This window comes from Crinia signifera, chromosome 4, assembly GCF_055691185.1.
Source record: "Crinia signifera chromosome 4, ASM5569118v1, whole genome shotgun sequence".
Taxonomy (NCBI): Eukaryota; Metazoa; Chordata; class Amphibia; order Anura; family Myobatrachidae; genus Crinia; species Crinia signifera.
Genome location: NC_139220.1, coordinates 303,036,819 through 303,056,968, shown reverse-complemented (window position 1 = coordinate 303,056,968; position 20,150 = coordinate 303,036,819). Strand labels below are relative to the sequence as shown.

The following is a 20,150-nucleotide window of genomic DNA, read 5'->3' as shown; positions in this document are numbered from 1 at the left end:
TAACCACCTGGCTCCTGTTTAAGGCATACCATTCTAGCCTATGGGAGTTCTCCTACTTAGTGGTACTGCACCCTCTTCATTATAACTATATTTGTGAATCAGAACGGGATTTTCCTGTTGGAAACAGAGTGATTTTCACCCATACGCTGAGACTACTTATAAGTGTATGCCAATCCTTAGATTCTGATCTTCTCACTAAGTTATTACATGTTTTTCACTCCGTGACTACCACAATTCCAATTGCGGCATATGGGACTATTACCTTAACTAGCATAGTGAATTAGAGGTAGCAGGGCATAACCACTTGGCTCCTGTTTAAGGCATACCATTTTAGCCTACGGGAGTTTTCTTACTTAGTGGTACTGCACCCTCCTCATAATAACTATATTTGTGAACCAGAACGGGATTTTCCTGTTGGAAACAGAGTGATTTTCACCCATACGCCAAGAATACTTATAAGTGTATGCCAATCCTTAGATTCTGAGTTTTTCACTAAGTTATTATATATTTCACTCCCTGACTGCCATAAGTAAAATTGCGGCACATGGGACAATTAATCTAAAGAGGCTATACTCGCCCCGATCTATACCCACCTGATTAAATTGGTCCAACAACCTATATTTACTAGTACACTGTTCTCAATATTGAATCAGCACACATCATAGGATTCATTTGCAAGCATCTGCCCACCACCTTAGTTTTAAAAGTGTCACTCCACCCTTGTCTTTTTGTTGTTATATGTATTTTTTATCTCGCAGTTCTTAAAATAAATACAATAAAAGTTATGTTTTAGAATCTTTATTGGTGCACCGACATAGGACACACTTTTCTCTCTCTTTATTCTTGTCTAATTAATGAGTAATGAGTAATGAGTAGAGGAGTGGATTGTATTGTGTTCAGCTGACATTGGTTCAGGTGCGGCCGTACTAATTGGGTGTTCCGAATGCCTAGCGCATGACCGAGTGGTGTCCGCAAAGCAATACTTGCTTATGGAGACCGCATATTTTCTGCCTTTTGGTTCATTTGCAGTCGGTGTTCTGTCCGAATGCACGCCTACCAGAATTAGTGCACTCCCTCGTGTACGCCCATGTTTACGCCCAGTTTAGCCCACTTTGAAACTACTCCCCTGTGTAGTTCCGAATGACGCCCATATTACGCCCATATTTCCCGAGTGAATGCGGTGCACTTTTCTGTACGGTATTAGTGAGAATGAGTACGGAGACCTTGCGTGGCACATGCGCATAGCGTTGCCCACGCATGCGCAGACGGCTAAAAAACGCCGTCCGAAAGAATTCGGAAATGTACGTATCGACCAGAATAAGGCCCTATAAATTAGTGTGCTGAGCATAGTGAGGCACCGGGCCTGCTGCGTGGCAAGCGCAGCAAGCACGTCCAGCCTTGTCGGGATTTCGGCGGATGGGATTCCAGCGCCGGGATTTTGACCGCCTGGATTCTGACCGCCGGGATTTATTACCAATCCCCCTTATATATCTCCCATGGTCCCATCTTCTAATATGTAGAACTATGTACAAAATGATTTAATACTTATAAAATATATAAGCTCATCAGACAAAAACAGAATCATATAATTTATAAACATCACTTTTTATTTCAAAACAATCAATATTGGAATATCTGTCAGTAAAGAAAATATCATTAAAAGGGAGAGATACAAATTTCAGAGAGCGCAATCAAATCAATGTTTATATTAACCCGCTAAAATGGTAAGAAAGAAAATTCTGGATAAATTGCTGAATTGCCTTTAACGCTGTCATTGTATCAATGGCACAATCGGGATGACAGAGCCGGCTGCTTGAGCTGGTATAATAGTGACTGTGAGGAGCTGGTGGAACTCTGTAATGGATATAAAGCTCTTCCCTGTACTAGCCCCAGCACCAGTGTGAGCAGAACAGCTGTACATACACAGTATTAACAACCACATCGTCATTGTCTGTTCTACTGCAGCTCTATTTCCCTAACAGAGACATTGTCCCAAGGGAAAATCAGCCCCCAGCTTACTGGTCACAGCTCTCATTTCTTAACAAGATGGAGTCATATAAACCACTTTCCATATTCATAAATATATATGAACTCCCGGGAACACATATTGGCCCTCATTCTAATTCCTTCATTCCCCCTGTGAGTACGCACAGGGGACTGATGGTTAGGGCTTTCACATAATTAGTTATGCGCATGTGCAGACCTTCTTTGCAAGCACCCTTGCCAACCCGCATTGTCGGCATGGCACTCGCACAGTAGGGGGGCGGCCGGAGGCGGGGAGGGGGCAATGCCCAGCATTTCATGGGCATTGCCATGCAAATGCTGGGCATTCCCATGCTATGGCATGTCATGGGATGCAGGGGGGTCTTCGGCCAGGCCCACCAAATATAAGGTAGTTTCCACTGACGTAAATTTGCGTGGCCTGAAGAAATCATTTGTTGGTTGGCGACCACTGAATGATTTCTCCACCAGCTGGGACATGTGAGGGGATGAGTCTACATGACACACCCCTTCACATGGTTGGAGGAGATATGGTGGCAGTGGGCAACAATTTGGTGGGGCGACCTTCTGGGACTCGGTAAGCTGCGTCCTTTGCAGGTTATTGAGTCAACCAGAATGAGGGCCATTGTGCTGATACAATTTTCTTATGAGAAACATGCAACACTAATTCCCTTAGAATAATTCTTATGTGATAAATAAGCGTTACTTTTCTACTAAAACACTTGCCGCATGGAAGCATTTAAATGGTTTCTCTACAGCATGACTCCTCTGGTGTCTAGCAAGATGGCACTTCTGGGTAAAACACTTGCTACATTCAGAGCATGTAAATGGCTTCTCTCCAGTGTGACTCCTCTGATGTCGAACAAGATCTGGTTTGGTGGTAAACAATTTGTTACATTCAGAACATGTAAATGGTCTCTCTCCTGTGTGACTCATCTGATGTATGAGAAGTTGAGATTTACATGTAAAGCTTTTTTTGCACTCTGAGCACAGATGTGGTCTCTCTCCTGTGTGACTCCTCTGATGTATAACAAGATGTGACTTTTGGGAAAAACACTTGCCACATTCAGAGCATGTAAATGGTTTCTCTCCTGTGTGAATCCTCTGATGTTTCAAAAGATGCGACTTCTGGGTAAAACACTTGCTACAGTCAGAGCAATTAAATGGTCTCTCTCCAGTGTGGGTCCTCTGATGTCTAACAAGATCTGGACTGGAGATAAAACATTTGCTACATTCAGAGCATGTAAATCGTTTCTCTCCTGTGTGACTCCTCTGATGTCGAGCAAGATCTGTCATGGAGGTAAAACACTTGCTACATTCAGAGCATGTAAATGGTTTCTCTCCTGTGTGAGTCCTCTGATGTATAACAAGATGCGACTTCTGAGTAAAACAATTGCTACATTCAGAGCATTTAAATGGTTTCTCTCCTGTGTGACTCCTCTGATGTTGGTACAGATGATACTATTGAGAAAAACAATTACTACACTCAGAACATGTAAATGGTTTCACTCCTATGTGAATTCGCTGATGTATGAGAAGCTTTGATTTAATTGTAAAGTGTTTGTCACACTCAGAGCACAGATGTGGTCTCTCTCCTGTGTGACTCCTCTGATGGATGAGAAGCTGTGATTTACAGGTAAAGCATTTGTCACACTCAGAGCACAGATGTGGTCTCTCTCCTGAGTGAATCATCTGGTGGATGAGAAGATGTGATTTACGTGTAAAGCATTTGTCACACTCAGAGCACAAATGTGGTCTCTCTTCTGTCAGCCTCATCATGTATTATATGAGATACACTAGGCAGAATATGAGAACAGCTTTAGTGAATCCTCCAGAGGTGTAAGAAGAAATTACGTCCGTGGTTGTATTTATCAGAGATTGTCCATTCAACAATAATTCTAATAACCTGTATTTTACCTGACCTGTAACAAGAAAAAGTCAATATTTTAATTATAAATATTACTGGGGTACATTTAATACTTTTATTTTCTTCAATTAAACTTTATTGTGTAGTAATAATAATGGTACACTATTCAATAAATGCAAGAGTGATATATTTGCATGGCAATAGGTAAAAAATCTGAATGGTATATCATAGCAAATACAGCGGTCAAGTAATAAGTGCAATAAATCAGTATTGTCAGTCCACCTATATACCAAATAAATAGGATGTAGATTGACATTAATGGGGAATTCACTAAACTAATGACAAAACCTCCAAGAACCTTTGCTGTGATAATAACAGTATTGCTATTCTGAAAAATATTATGAACCAATACATGAGAAGAAAAGAAGAGGGACACAAAACCTGACCACACAGGACAACTAGCCCTGGTCTCCGGTATCTACTCTGGGACAGAGGTAAGGCTATAATTAAATCCCTTTTAAATGTTGAAGGGAAGATCTCACAAGACTCTCCATTGTTCATGCCATGTGGTATATTTTATAGTATCTGTATTCTACATTGGAATCCCCTCAGTATAATATAAACATAACTTTCCCACATATAAACAAAACTTGGGGCTTAAGAGATCTTGTTCAGAGAGGACTCAATCCAGTCCCTGTTAAAAAAAAAACAACATGGAATAATCTGTTTTGAAACATCTGTAAAGAAGGCAGAAAAATTAAATTATTCTGTAATATTGTAAGAGACACTTGTTTCGTGCTCCCAGTTGTATGAATATTTGCTTACTTACAAAGGATTGGATGTGATATTGCCCTAATGTATGGGTTGCCCAAAGCTTCCAACAATCTGATAAAGAGCCAGACTGGAAGTGGTCATCGCTGACACCAGAGACCCTCCCCAGAATCACATTGGCACCCCAGCATATTCACAAGCACAACCAGAGAACCCCATGTTTCCACTCCTAAACATTGCCTTCCTTTCAATCAATCAATCTGTGACGGCTATGTATATGGATATTTATGCACAAACTGCATGTGTCAATGTGCAATGTGGATGCTACAAATGCGCAGTTATTCAATAATCGGTAGGATTGCAATTCCAATAAATAGTGACCCATGTTGAATTAGGTCCAACGTTCACAGTAATGCACCTTTTAAATATAATTCTATTATATACTGTAGTAATAGTAATGATTTATATATCGGTCAAATAAATCTTGACTTACTGATAAGATGACATCTCTAAAATAATATCTAAAAATGATTGTATATTTATCAGTATATTATCATGTATAATATAATTACCTTACTCTGGGGATCCTTCCTCTGTCTCTCTTACTCCTCCATCCTCCCAGCTCTCCAACCAGTAACTGATCCAGCAGCTCCTCCATCAGCTCCCAGTGGCCTGATACAGCCTATTTATAGTCACTCCTCCCCATCTCTCCCCAGTAGTTCCCAGGATGCCCTGCAGGAATTCTTACACTGAGAGGTGACATGTAAATTAGGGCCACATAACATTAGTATACAGTCATTCACCACAGCAGCTCCTCCTGCCCAGCTCCTTGTCTTGTAAATGAGGTGTAAATATTCCTAAAGTCACTTACTACAATAGGAAATGCTAATTACACGCTGGCAGGGTAACACCTTGTATTCTAATTAGATTAATTGGACCTTTTATTTATTGTTTGGGCAGAGTTTCAGCAGAAAGACTTGTTCTACATATCAGCAGGAAAATAAGTGTTTTAAATTATAACAGTTATAGACATATTTACACAACCATAATGCCAATCAGTAATGATATAAAAGAATATGTTGGGTCTTAAATTGATTTTAAGTTATCTTTCCTTGATGTAAAACTTGATGTAAAACTCAAAAATAGATAGAGTCTTTGCTTTTAGATATGAAGACCGCAAACAAACAGTTGTGCGTCACAGTGGCGCTGCTGATAGTTATCCCACCACCTCTTTATAAAATAATAGTACTTTCCTTGTCACAATACTTGAAAGGTGGTGTACTGTACTTTTTCTCTTGAACTCAAATGAAACAAAGATAGCACACAATAAGATTTTGAAAAGGGACATGTCTTTACTTCCTCTAGATGCACTCACATTCTGTTCAAAGCAAACAGCTTTGAGGTCGTATATAGGACCAATTACAAAGCTCTGGCTCATCCCTCGTGTTTATTTCTTGCACCCTGGGGGAAACAAAGCAAATATACATAGGGCAACTCCATATTCACAACAATTATATTTATTATAAAATTGCACTCACATAAAAACATATAAAAATGGCATATCACCACTACGGGTACGTTGGTCTCCAATGTTCTCCCAAATATTTCGAAGCATCCCTCAGTATATGACGGCAGTCTGTCAGTCCTCCACAGGAAATGTCCAACTTTAGGTGATCAAGTTCTGCTTAAGCGCACTTTCAGACAACCGTTCTATCTCAGAATCAAGACTGACAAGACAAACGGAGCAGCCGGGAACCCCGCTCACGGCGTGGGCAATTGAACAAAAACTCCACTAAAGTGTATTACAAAATGAATAGCCACGGAGCATAAGTATAACTCTTACTTTCTTCGCATTTATATTTCTAAAGCTTACTAACAACTAAAAGCATATTTTATGGCTAAGTGACTGAGCATTAACATCTGGCTGGAAACTAGCAATTTGTTTGCATTGGAGTGTGATTTTGGAGAGATCTAACATTTATATCTACAGACTAATATTGTCTAACAAAAGACTGCCAGTACTTATGTATTATCTGGGCTCCCATGTTAAATGCACCCCATTTTTTCATACCCCTACTATCCAACTACGCATGGAGTTGAGTTTATATAGTGTGAAGAGCACAGCGAGCCACCGTGCCCGAAGCGTGGTGAGTGTAGCGGTCTCATAAGAAAAACGGGAAGTTAACCCCATGCATGCCTAACCAAGCCAAAAGCCTGCAATATATTTGTCTTTGCTTTCTATCTGCATTCTGAATGTGAAAGATAGATAGAGTGTGGATATGAACCACCTGAAAAATACATGCTTGTGCTGAAAACACCAAAAGCACAGTAAGAATAGTGAATGGTATGTTGAATATAAATGCTTTTTTTATGTGATTTATTTTGTTTTATGTAAATTTCACCGGCCGGTGTTCTCACTTTTTAAAAGTGTTTAAAAATTTTTTTGTATTAGTAATCAAAATTATATTGATTTTTATCAAACCAAGTATCCAGTGTCCCTTCGCGTTGTCTACCTTGTATTTACTGTCTTTTCTTCTAAAGAGGGGTTGAGTATCCCCTCTAGACGGCAGTAGGGATAAACAATTTCCAGCGCTTTGCTATTACTACGTTTGGTTATATAAAAGCTGCTGTCAGGTAATTAGACAGACACTGACGCCATTATAACTCTTGCGTTACCTGACAATATATTCCCTGGCTACCTGCCTCTATGGATATGTAAAATACAAATTGTCCATACAAATGATGTGAAATTGTTTTATTAATAATCTTAAATTAGACTAGTCACTGATTGATAATCTTGGGAAAAATATATACCTACAGCAGACAAGACAGTGTGAGATTATATCCCGATATTGTCATAGTTACTTGTCTTGCACTAGAAATGTGATGTTTCCATCTAAAAGCACATTCACTGGGATAATTGTGTAATTACACCACTAATTGTGTGCTCTCATATCAAGTCACGTGACTACTCTAGGGCTGAAGGCAACATTCAAACATGAAATAAGACTATTATTATTGCTGAAGTGTTCTTAGCATTGTCTTTTGCCACCCACCCGTATGTGATGTACTATAAACACACCCGATCGTGCATATGTAATGATCGGGTGCAGTGAATATATGAATATCTAATGAGCGGCTCGGCTCCCGGCCCCCTGTTGGCTGCTTTGTGTAAAAAATATATATATATATTTTTTAATTAAATTTATATTCATGTGCTGTAAACACATGAATACAAATAGCATGCCCCTTCTCAGAATAAAATTCCTGATTTTTTTACACCAAATGTAAAAAACAAAACACTTTATTTTAAAAGTTCACATTCCACTTCACCATAAAAAGATAATGATTGCTACTCGGTGAAGCATGGCGATAATAACCTTGAAATGTATTCGCCATCTGGTCATTGATTAGGGTGATTCACCGTTTTAGTCTAAAAATCGCCTTACAGCACGAAAATAGCACAAAATCGCCATAGAACATGGCGAATCAGCCTCATTGAATACTGCCCTAAGTGATACATTGGAGTGAAATGTAATAGGATGAGAGATTTAGAAAGTGAGAGATATGGTAAGAAATCAATAGTTTTTTTAAAGTGGCAATCATTTACACTGCAAAATCAAACTGGTTTTGCAGTCTAAATGATTGCCGCTTTAAAATAACTGGAGTTTTCTCTCACTTTCCCGATCTCTCATCCTACTAAATGTCCCCCATAGTATCAGTATAATTAATTACATTGTACTAAACAACAGTGTGCTTTACATCACCTCACTGGGATATACAAACTTGTTACTATACCTCTGAATGGGATTATTTGACCATTGATGTCTGTGATAGGTATATATGTGTGTATATGTGCAATATATTAATATATGATTTTTAAAAGCATAGTTTTAGTATAACCTTCAATAGGTGGGAATAACTCCCCTTCCTATCCATTACTGGTTACAGACTCTAGAACTTGCCTAGCTTTATCACATGTCCTAATGTAGATAGCCACTAATACTATTTTCAATTAATATCTTCTATTATGTGAATAGAGGAGATAAATTTAAAAGAGTGCCCCAACAAAAAGAGAGTGATTTTACTTCTATTAACGATATGTAGAACAAGTCTTTCTGCTGAAACTATGGCCAGACAATAGGTGAATCCTAAACAAAAGGTCCCTTTGGTGACATAACAGGATGCCAGAGGCTGTTGTGATCTAATTACTATACAAGGTGTTACCCTGCCAGGGTGTAATTAGCATTTATCATTGTAGTAAGTCACTTTAGGAATATTTACACCTCATTTACAAGATAAGGAGCTGGGCAGGAGGAGCTGCTGTGGTGAATGACTGTATACTAATGTCATGTGACCCTAATTTGCATGTCACCTCTCAGTGTAAGAATTCCTGCAGGGCATCCTGGGAACTACTGGGGAGAGATGGGGAGGAGTGACTATAAATAGGCTGTATCAGGCCACTGGGAGCTGATGGAGGAGCTGTTGGATCAGTTACTGGTTGGAGAGCTGGGAGGACGGAGGAGTAAGAGAGAGACAGAGGAAGGATCCCCAGAGTAAGGTAATTATATTATACATAAGATTATGCTGATAATTACACAATCAATTTTACTATTCTTTCGTGAACATTGCCTTGTTATTAGTGATTACATTTTATTTGACCAATATATAATTAGTTAATATTACTATATTATAGAATAATATGGCCTTATCCTATGTGTGACATTGCAGTTAAGTATTCATAAATCAATATACAAATTCATGAAAGTTCACATTATATGTATAAATATATTAAATGGACTTTATCATTTTTCATCTAAATTGTATGTGTCAGTAATGTAGGGGCAGGAATCATTTACATGTCACATAGTTATACTGTATAATACCATATGTGATACAATATATATAATCAGTAATATGTACATTATATATCTCTATGTGTTCTTTATCCGTTATATGATATCATGTATAAGTACCATATGGACTATATCTATATATTCTCTATCATACTGTGGGATCATTTGTATAATATATCTGACGTAATAAAAGGATAATGCTGCTCCTCACCTTTATGGGGAATTGGAGTGTTGTGCATGCTGGCAGTCACTAGATGGCGCCCAATGGAGCTTCACGTTTTGCCCTGTTTGGGAGCCAACATTATGGTTATGTTGGCTAGTTACTTGTGTATATATATATCTCTTATATATTTGGCTACATCTGTCACTCAAAGTGTGTCTGGAGCTGTAACGCTGGGTTGTGGACTTCCATCTTAATTTATGATTGTCATCACCTGTTTTAAACAGGGTAATTGATAAGAAAGGTGTTTAAGCACAGGTGATGGTAATCCATAAATTAAGAAGAAAGTCCAGAAACAGAGCAATGTGTCCCTCCTGGAGAGGGTCATGTTGGGAGGTATGCACCACCCCCCCCCCCTCTCCCATTCACGGCATCCCCACGATTAAATGGCACATGCAAAACACTGACATGGCTATGGTCGACAATGAAAAAGGTTGACAAGATTTATTTTTCACTTTTTCAATGTTTTCATATTCATTCTCATGTGTCGACATGGACACCAATGAAGTGCCACACTTATGTCAACATTTACATGTGTTGACCTTTCTGTGTTATTTTTTCTTGTGGCAATTCGGGGCACCCCCCGCGACCCCCCTCCCGTGATTTGCAGCACACCCCCCGCAATTCGCGGCACCCCCGGTGTCTCCCGCGATTCGCGGCCCCACCCCGTGACACCCCCCCTCCTACGATTCGCGGCACCCCGCGACCCCACCTCCCACGATTCGCGCCACCCCTCGGGTCCCCCCACGACCCCATCTACCGCGATTCCCCACCCCTGACCCCCCTCCTGTCATTGTGGCAACCCCCCGCCCCCGCGACCCACCCTCCCGCGATTCACTGCAACCTCCCGTGCCCAACCTCCCACAATTCGCGGCACCCAACCCCCCCGCGACCCCTCCTCCCGTGATTCGCGGACACCCCTCACCTCCTCCCTCCCCCCCACCCCCGCGCGCGATTCACGGCAACCCCAGGATTAAATGGCACATGCAAAACACTGGCACGGCTATGGTCGACAATGAAAAAGGTTGACATGAGTTTTTGAAGATTTATTTTTCTTTTTTTTAATGTTTTCATATTCATTCTCATGTGTCGATATGGACATCGATGAAGTGCCACACTTATGTCAACATTTACATGTGTTGAACTTTCTGTGTTGATTTTTTCTTGTGGCGATTCGCGGCACCCCACCGCGACCCCCCTCCCGCGATTTGCAGCACACCCCCCGCAATTCGCGGCACCCCCGGTGACTCCCGCGATTTGCGGCCCCACCCCGTGACACCCCCCCCCTGCGATTGCGGCACCCCGCGACCCCCCCTCCCATGATTCGCGCCAACACCCGGGCCCCCCTTCCCGCTGTTCACGGTGCCCCCCACGACCCCCCTACCGCGATTCCCCACCCCTGACCCCCCCTCCTGTCATTGCGGCAACCCCCCGCGCCCCCCCCTCCCACAATTAGCAGTACCCACACACACCCCCGCGACCCCCCCTCCCGCAATTCACGGCATCCACCCACGGCAGCACCCCTAAGCCCCTCTTTAGTCCCCCGTATACTCACACACCCCTATAACTACCCAGCTTCCTGCTCTCCTGAACCGTAACTTCCACCACTGGGGAGTCGCTGACGCTGTTTTGCCCACATGCCCCTATCATGCCTCATAGCCCAGCCTCCTGCTCTCATGCACCCAAACTCCCACCCAGTAGGAGGAGACACTGACTAAGGGCCACCATCCTGTACTGCCACGCTGGACCCTCACCCACTGGCAGAAGCTGCACAGTATCTCCCACCCTCCTCTTTAGTCCCCCTTATGCCCACACACCCCTATCACTACCCAGCCTTCTGTTTTCCTGTCTCATGACCTCCGCCAGTGGGGAGCCTCTGACTCAGAAACACCCTACTATACTATTGCACACACACACCTAAACAACACGCACACACAGCCCCCCCCCACACCCACAAATGTCACTGTACCATCCACACTATCAATGTACATCTTACTCTGTAACCGCTTTTTAATTAAACAAAACAATACACACCCCCTTCCACATATATGCTCTCTATTTAACACATTTCACCTATAACTCAAGTTGCAATACAGGCATCTTTCATACAATTCTAACCATCTTTCTCATATGCAAATGTTCACAAATTAAGAGGGGGCAGCCCCTTACGACGGTGTGAAGAGCGCCCGTAGGGTGCGATGAATCACCTAGTATATATATATAGAGAGAGAGAGCTGCTCACCTATAAAAGCAAAGTCTGCTGTGAGCTTCAGACCTGATAGCATGCCTGGTATCAAACATTGATGTGATAGCTATGTGTATTGCAGCCATTTTCAGCGATAGTGGTAGGACCTGCAGAACAGTGGGGTCCCTTGACGGGGGCTGCAGGCTTAAATGCATTGATCAATTCATGAACCAAATCTCCACTATTTATTATCAGTTAATTTAGTGTGTGCAGAGCCCATCCAATGTCTGTTTAAACAATGTGGTCACAAGCCATAGGGCACCCCAAAACTAGGAAAGGTGAGTGCCGATGTTAAGTGTATATATTGTTTATTAGATTAATTTTTTTAATTAGTCTTATTGTGGTCACATTCTCTCATGCACCCTGTTTTTAACTAAGATTCCATAGCTTGTGTTAGCCATTTCCCTAGATGATTAGTGACAGGTGTGTTGGTAGCTGCTCACCTATAAAAGCAAAGTCTGCTGTGAGCTTCAGACCTGATAGCATGCCTGGTATCAAACATTGATGTGATAGCTATGTGTATTGCAGCCATTTTCAGCGATAGTGGTAGGACCTGCAGAACAGTGGGGTCCCTTGACGGGGGCTGCAGGCTTAAATGCATTGATCAATTCATGAACCAAATCTCCACTATTTATTATCAGTTAATTTAGTGTGTGCAGAGCCCATCCAATGTCTGTTTAAACAATGTGGTCACAAGCCATAGGGCACCCCAAAACTAGGAAAGGTGAGTGCCGATGTTAAGTGTATATATTGTTTATTAGATTATTTTTTTTAATTAGTCTTATTGTGGTCACATTCTCTCATGCACCCTGTTTTTAACTAAGATTCCATAGCTTGTGTTAGCCATTTCCCTAGATGATTAGTGACAGGTGTGTTGGTAGCTGCTCACCTATAAAAGCAAAGTCTGCTGTGAGCTTCAGACCTGATAGCATGCCTGGTATCAAACATTGATGTGATAGCTATGTGTATTGCAGCCATTTTCAGCGATAGTGGTAGGACCTGCAGAACAGTGGGGTCCCTTGACGGGGGCTGCAGGCTTAAATGCATTGATCAATTCATGAACCAAATCTCCACTATTTATTATCAGTTAATTTAGTGTGTGCAGAGCCCATCCAATGTCTGTTTAAACAATGTGGTCACAAGCCATAGGGCACCCCAAAACTAGGAAAGGTGAGTGCCGATGTTAAGTGTATATATTGTTTATTAGATTAATTTTTTTAATTAGTCTTATTGTGGTCACATTCTCTCATGCACCCTGTTTTTAACTAAGATTCCATAGCTTGTGTTAGCCATTTCCCTAGATGATTAGTGACAGGTGTGTTGGTAGCTGCTCACCTATAAAAGCAAAGTCTGCTGTGAGCTTCAGACCTGATAGCATGCCTGGTATCAAACATTGATGTGATAGCTATGTGTATTGCAGCCATTTTCAGCGATAGTGGTAGGACCTGCAGAACAGTGGGGTCCCTTGACGGGGGCTGCAGGCTTAAATGCATTGATCAATTCATGAACCAAATCTCCACTATTTATTATCAGTTAATTTAGTGTGTGCAGAGCCCATCCAATGTCTGTTTAAACAATGTGGTCACAAGCCATAGGGCACCCCAAAACTAGGAAAGGTGAGTGCCGATGTTAAGTGTATATATTGTTTATTAGATTAATTTTTTTAATTAGTCTTATTGTGGTCACATTCTCTCATGCACCCTGTTTTTAACTAAGATTCCATAGCTTGTGTTAGCCATTTCCCTAGATGATTAGTGACAGGTGTGTTGGTAGCTGCTCACCTATAAAAGCAAAGTCTGCTGTGAGCTTCAGACCTGATAGCATGCCTGGTATCAAACATTGATGTGATAGCTATGTGTATTGCAGCCATTTTCAGCGATAGTGGTAGGACCTGCAGAACAGTGGGGTCCCTTGACGGGGGCTGCAGGCTTAAATGCATTGATCAATTCATGAACCAAATCTCCACTATTTATTATCAGTTAATTTAGTGTGTGCAGAGCCCATCCAATGTCTGTTTAAACAATGTGGTCACAAGCCATAGGGCACCCCAAAACTAGGAAAGGTGAGTGCCGATGTTAAGTGTATATATTGTTTATTAGATTAATTTTTTTAATTAGTCTTATTGTGGTCACATTCTCTCATGCACCCTGTTTTTAACTAAGATTCCATAGCTTGTGTTAGCCATTTCCCTAGATGATTAGTGACAGGTGTGTTGGTAGCTGCTCACCTATAAAAGCAAAGTCTGCTGTGAGCTTCAGACCTGATAGCATGCCTGGTATCAAACATTGATGTGATAGCTATGTGTATTGCAGCCATTTTCAGCGATAGTGGTAGGACCTGCAGAACAGTGGGGTCCCTTGACGGGGGCTGCAGGCTTAAATGCATTGATCAATTCATGAACCAAATCTCCACTATTTATTATCAGTTAATTTAGTGTGTGCAGAGCCCATCCAATGTCTGTTTAAACAATGTGGTCACAAGCCATAGGGCACCCCAAAACTAGGAAAGGTGAGTGCCGATGTTAAGTGTATATATTGTTTATTAGATTAATTTTTTTAATTAGTCTTATTGTGGTCACATTCTCTCATGCACCCTGTTTTTAACTAAGATTCCATAGCTTGTGTTAGCCATTTCCCTAGATGATTAGTGACAGGTGTGTTGGTAGCTGCTCACCTATAAAAGCAAAGTCTGCTGTGAGCTTCAGACCTGATAGCATGCCTGGTATCAAACATTGATGTGATAGCTATGTGTATTGCAGCCATTTTCAGCGATAGTGGTAGGACCTGCAGAACAGTGGGGTCCCTTGACGGGGGCTGCAGGCTTAAATGCATTGATCAATTCATGAACCAAATCTCCACTATTTATTATCAGTTAATTTAGTGTGTGCAGAGCCCATCCAATGTCTGTTTAAACAATGTGGTCACAAGCCATAGGGCACCCCAAAACTAGGAAAGGTGAGTGCCGATGTTAAGTGTATATATTGTTTATTAGATTAATTTTTTTAATTAGTCTTATTGTGGTCACATTCTCTCATGCACCCTGTTTTTAACTAACATTCCATAGCTTGTGTTAGCCATTTCCCTAGATGATTAGTGACAGGTGTGTTGGTAGCTGCTCACCTATAAAAGCAAAGTCTGCTGTGAGCTTCAGACCTGATAGCATGCCTGGTATCAAACATTGATGTGATAGCTATGTGTATTGCAGCCATTTTCAGCGATAGTGGTAGGACCTGCAGAACAGTGGGGTCCCTTGACGGGGGCTGCAGGCTTAAATGCATTGATCAATTCATGAACCAAATCTCCACTATTTATTATCAGTTAATTTAGTGTGTGCAGAGCCCATCCAATGTCTGTTTAAACAATGTGGTCACAAGCCATAGGGCACCCCAAAACTAGGAAAGGTGAGTGCCGATGTTAAGTGTATATATTGTTTATTAGATTAATTTTTTTAATTAGTCTTATTGTGGTCACATTCTCTCATGCACCCTGTTTTTAACTAAGATTCCATAGCTTGTGTTAGCCATTTCCCTAGATGATTAGTGACAGGTGTGTTGGTAGCTGCTCACCTATAAAAGCAAAGTCTGCTGTGAGCTTCAGACCTGATAGCATGCCTGGTATCAAACATTGATGTGATAGCTATGTGTATTGCAGCCATTTTCAGCGATAGTGGTAGGACCTGCAGAACAGTGGGGTCCCTTGACGGGGGCTGCAGGCTTAAATGCATTGATCAATTCATGAACCAAATCTCCACTATTTATTATCAGTTAATTTAGTGTGTGCAGAGCCCATCCAATGTCTGTTTAAACAATGTGGTCACAAGCCATAGGGCACCCCAAAACTAGGAAAGGTGAGTGCCGATGTTAAGTGTATATATTGTTTATTAGATTAATTTTTTTAATTAGTCTTATTGTGGTCACATTCTCTCATGCACCCTGTTTTTAACTAAGATTCCATAGCTTGTGTTAGCCATTTCCCTAGATGATTAGTGACAGGTGTGTTGGTAGCTGCTCACCTATAAAAGCAAAGTCTGCTGTGAGCTTCAGACCTGATAGCATGCCTGGTATCAAACATTGATGTGATAGCTATGTGTATTGCAGCCATTTTCAGCGATAGTGGTAGGACCTGCAGAACAGTGGGGTCCCTTGACGGGGGCTGCAGGCTTAAATGCATTGATCAATTCATGAACCAAATCTCCACTATTTATTATCAGTTAATTTAGTGTGTGCAGAGCCCATCCAATGTCTGTTTAAACAATGTGGTCACAAGCCATAGGGCACCCCAAAACTAGGAAAGGTGAGTGCCGATGTTAAGTGTATATATTGTTTATTAGATTAATTTTTTTAATTAGTCTTATTGTGGTCACATTCTCTCATGCACCCTGTTTTTAACTAAGATTCCATAGCTTGTGTTAGCCATTTCCCTAGATGATTAGTGACAGGTGTGTTGGTAGCTGCTCACCTATAAAAGCAAAGTCTGCTGTGAGCTTCAGACCTGATAGCATGCCTGGTATCAAACATTGATGTGATAGCTATGTGTATTGCAGCCATTTTCAGCGATAGTGGTAGGACCTGCAGAACAGTGGGGTCCCTTGACGGGGGCTGCAGGCTTAAATGCATTGATCAATTCATGAACCAAATCTCCACTATTTATTATCAGTTAATTTAGTGTGTGCAGAGCCCATCCAATGTCTGTTTAAACAATGTGGTCACAAGCCATAGGGCACCCCAAAACTAGGAAAGGTGAGTGCCGATGTTAAGTGTATATATTGTTTATTAGATTAATTTTTTTAATTAGTCTTATTGTGGTCACATTCTCTCATGCACCCTGTTTTTAACTAAGATTCCATAGCTTGTGTTAGCCATTTCCCTAGATGATTAGTGACAGGTGTGTTGGTAGCTGCTCACCTATAAAAGCAAAGTCTGCTGTGAGCTTCAGACCTGATAGCATGCCTGGTATCAAACATTGATGTGATAGCTATGTGTATTGCAGCCATTTTCAGCGATAGTGGTAGGACCTGCAGAACAGTGGGGTCCCTTGACGGGGGCTGCAGGCTTAAATGCATTGATCAATTCATGAACCAAATCTCCACTATTTATTATCAGTTAATTTAGTGTGTGCAGAGCCCATCCAATGTCTGTTTAAACAATGTGGTCACAAGCCATAGGGCACCCCAAAACTAGGAAAGGTGAGTGCCGATGTTAAGTGTATATATTGTTTATTAGATTAATTTTTTTAATTAGTCTTATTGTGGTCACATTCTCTCATGCACCCTGTTTTTAACTAAGATTCCATAGCTTGTGTTAGCCATTTCCCTAGATGATTAGTGACAGGTGTGTTGGTAGCTGCTCACCTATAAAAGCAAAGTCTGCTGTGAGCTTCAGACCTGATAGCATGCCTGGTATCAAACATTGATGTGATAGCTATGTGTATTGCAGCCATTTTCAGCGATAGTGGTAGGACCTGCAGAACAGTGGGGTCCCTTGACGGGGGCTGCAGGCTTAAATGCATTGATCAATTCATGAACCAAATCTCCACTATTTATTATCAGTTAATTTAGTGTGTGCAGAGCCCATCCAATGTCTGTTTAAACAATGTGGTCACAAGCCATAGGGCACCCCAAAACTAGGAAAGGTGAGTGCCGATGTTAAGTGTATATATTGTTTATTAGATTAATTTTTTTAATTAGTCTTATTGTGGTCACATTCTCTCATGCACCCTGTTTTTAACTAAGATTCCATAGCTTGTGTTAGCCATTTCCCTAGATGATTAGTGACAGGTGTGTTGGTAGCTGCTCACCTATAAAAGCAAAGTCTGCTATGAGCTTCAGACCTGATAGCATGCCTGGTATCAAACATTGATGTGATAGCTATGTGTATTGCAGCCATTTTCAGCGATAGTGGTAGGACCTGCAGAACAGTGGGGTCCCTTGACGGGGGCTGCAGGCTTAAATGCATTGATCAATTCATGAACCAAATCTCCACTATTTATTATCAGTTAATTTAGTGTGTGCAGAGCCCATCCAATGTCTGTTTAAACAATGTGGTCACAAGCCATAGGGCACCCCAAAACTAGGAAAGGTGAGTGCCGATGTTAAGTGTATATATTGTTTATTAGATTAATTTTTTTAATTAGTCTTATTGTGGTCACATTCTCTCATGCACCCTGTTTTTAACTAAGATTCCATAGCTTGTGTTAGCCATTTCCCTAGATGATTAGTGACAGGTGTGTTGGTAGCTGCTCACCTATAAAAGCAAAGTCTGCTGTGAGCTTCAGACCTGATAGCATGCCTGGTATCAAACATTGATGTGATAGCTATGTGTATTGCAGCCATTTTCAGCGATAGTGGTAGGACCTGCAGAACAGTGGGGTCCCTTGACGGGGGCTGCAGGCTTAAATGCATTGATCAATTCATGAACCAAATCTCCACTATTTATTATCAGTTAATTTAGTGTGTGCAGAGCCCATCCAATGTCTGTTTAAACAATGTGGTCACAAGCCATAGGGCACCCCAAAACTAGGAAAGGTGAGTGCCGATGTTAAGTGTATATATTGTTTATTAGATTAATTTTTTTAATTAGTCTTATTGTGGTCACATTCTCTCATGCACCCTGTTTTTAACTAAGATTCCATAGCTTGTGTTAGCCATTTCCCTAGATGATTAGTGACAGGTGTGTTGGTAGCTGCTCACCTATAAAAGCAAAGTCTGCTGTGAGCTTCAGACCTGATAGCATGCCTGGTATCAAACATTGATGTGATAGCTATGTGTATTGCAGCCATTTTCAGCGATAGTGGTAGGACCTGCAGAACAGTGGGGTCCCTTGACGGGGGCTGCAGGCTTAAATGCATTGATCAATTCATGAACCAAATCTCCACTATTTATTATCAGTTAATTTAGTGTGTGCAGAGCCCATCCAATGTCTGTTTAAACAATGTGGTCACAAGCCATAGGGCACCCCAAAACTAGGAAAGGTGAGTGCCGATGTTAAGTGTATATATTGTTTATTAGATTAATTTTTTTAATTAGTCTTATTGTGGTCACATTCTCTCATGCACCCTGTTTTTAACTAAGATTCCATAGCTTGTGTTAGCCATTTCCCTAGATGATTAGTGACAGGTGTGTTGGTAGCTGCTCACCTATAAAAGCAAAGTCTGCTGTGAGCTTCAGACCTGATAGCATGCCTGGTATCAAACATTGATGTGATAGCTATGTGTATTGCAGCCATTTTCAGCGATAGTGGTAGGACCTGCAGAACAGTGGGGTCCCTTGACGGGGGCTGCAGGCTTAAATGCATTGATCAATTCATGAACCAAATCTCCACTATTTATTATCAGTTAATTTAGTGTGTGCAGAGCCCATCCAATGTCTGTTTAAACAATGTGGTCACAAGCCATAGGGCACCCCAAAACTAGGAAAGGTGAGTGCCGATGTTAAGTGTATATATTGTTTATTAGATTAATTTTTTTAATTAGTCTTATTGTGGTCACATTCTCTCATGCACCCTGTTTTTAACTAAGATTCCATAGCTTGTGTTAGCCATTTCCCTAGATGATTAGTGACAGGTGTGTTGGTAGCTGCTCACCTATAAAAGCAAAGTCTGCTGTGAGCTTCAGACCTGATAGCATGCCTGGTATCAAACATTGATGTGATAGCTATGTGTATTGCAGCCATTTTCAGCGATAGTGGTAGGACCTGCAGAACAGTGGGGTCCCTTGACGGGGGCTGCAGGCTTAAATGCATTGATCAATTCATGAACCAAATCTCCACTATTTATTATCAGTTAATTTAGTGTGTGCAGAGCCCATCCAATGTCTGTTTAAACAATGTGGTCACAAGCCATAGGGCACCCCAAAACTAGGAAAGGTGAGTGCCGATGTTAAGTGTATATATTGTTTATTAGATTAATTTTTTTAATTAGTCTTATTGTGGTCACATTCTCTCATGCACCCTGTTTTTAACTAAGATTCCATAGCTTGTGTTAGCCATTTCCCTAGATGATTAGTGACAGGTGTGTTGGTAGCTGCTCACCTATAAAAGCAAAGTCTGCTGTGAGCTTCAGACCTGATAGCATGCCTGGTATCAAACATTGATGTGATAGCTATGTGTATTGCAGCCATTTTCAGCGATAGTGGTAGGACCTGCAGAACAGTGGGGTCCCTTGACGGGGGCTGCAGGCTTAAATGCATTGATCAA

The 20,150-nt window shown here is 41.3% G+C and overlaps 1 pseudogene; it reads right to left on the bottom strand.

Moving 5' to 3' along the window:
• Nucleotides 1-2,753: 2,753 nt before the first annotated feature.
• LOC146073256 (uncharacterized) overlaps nt 2,754-20,150 on the bottom strand; it is a 211,251-nt pseudogene continuing 193,854 nt past the window's right edge.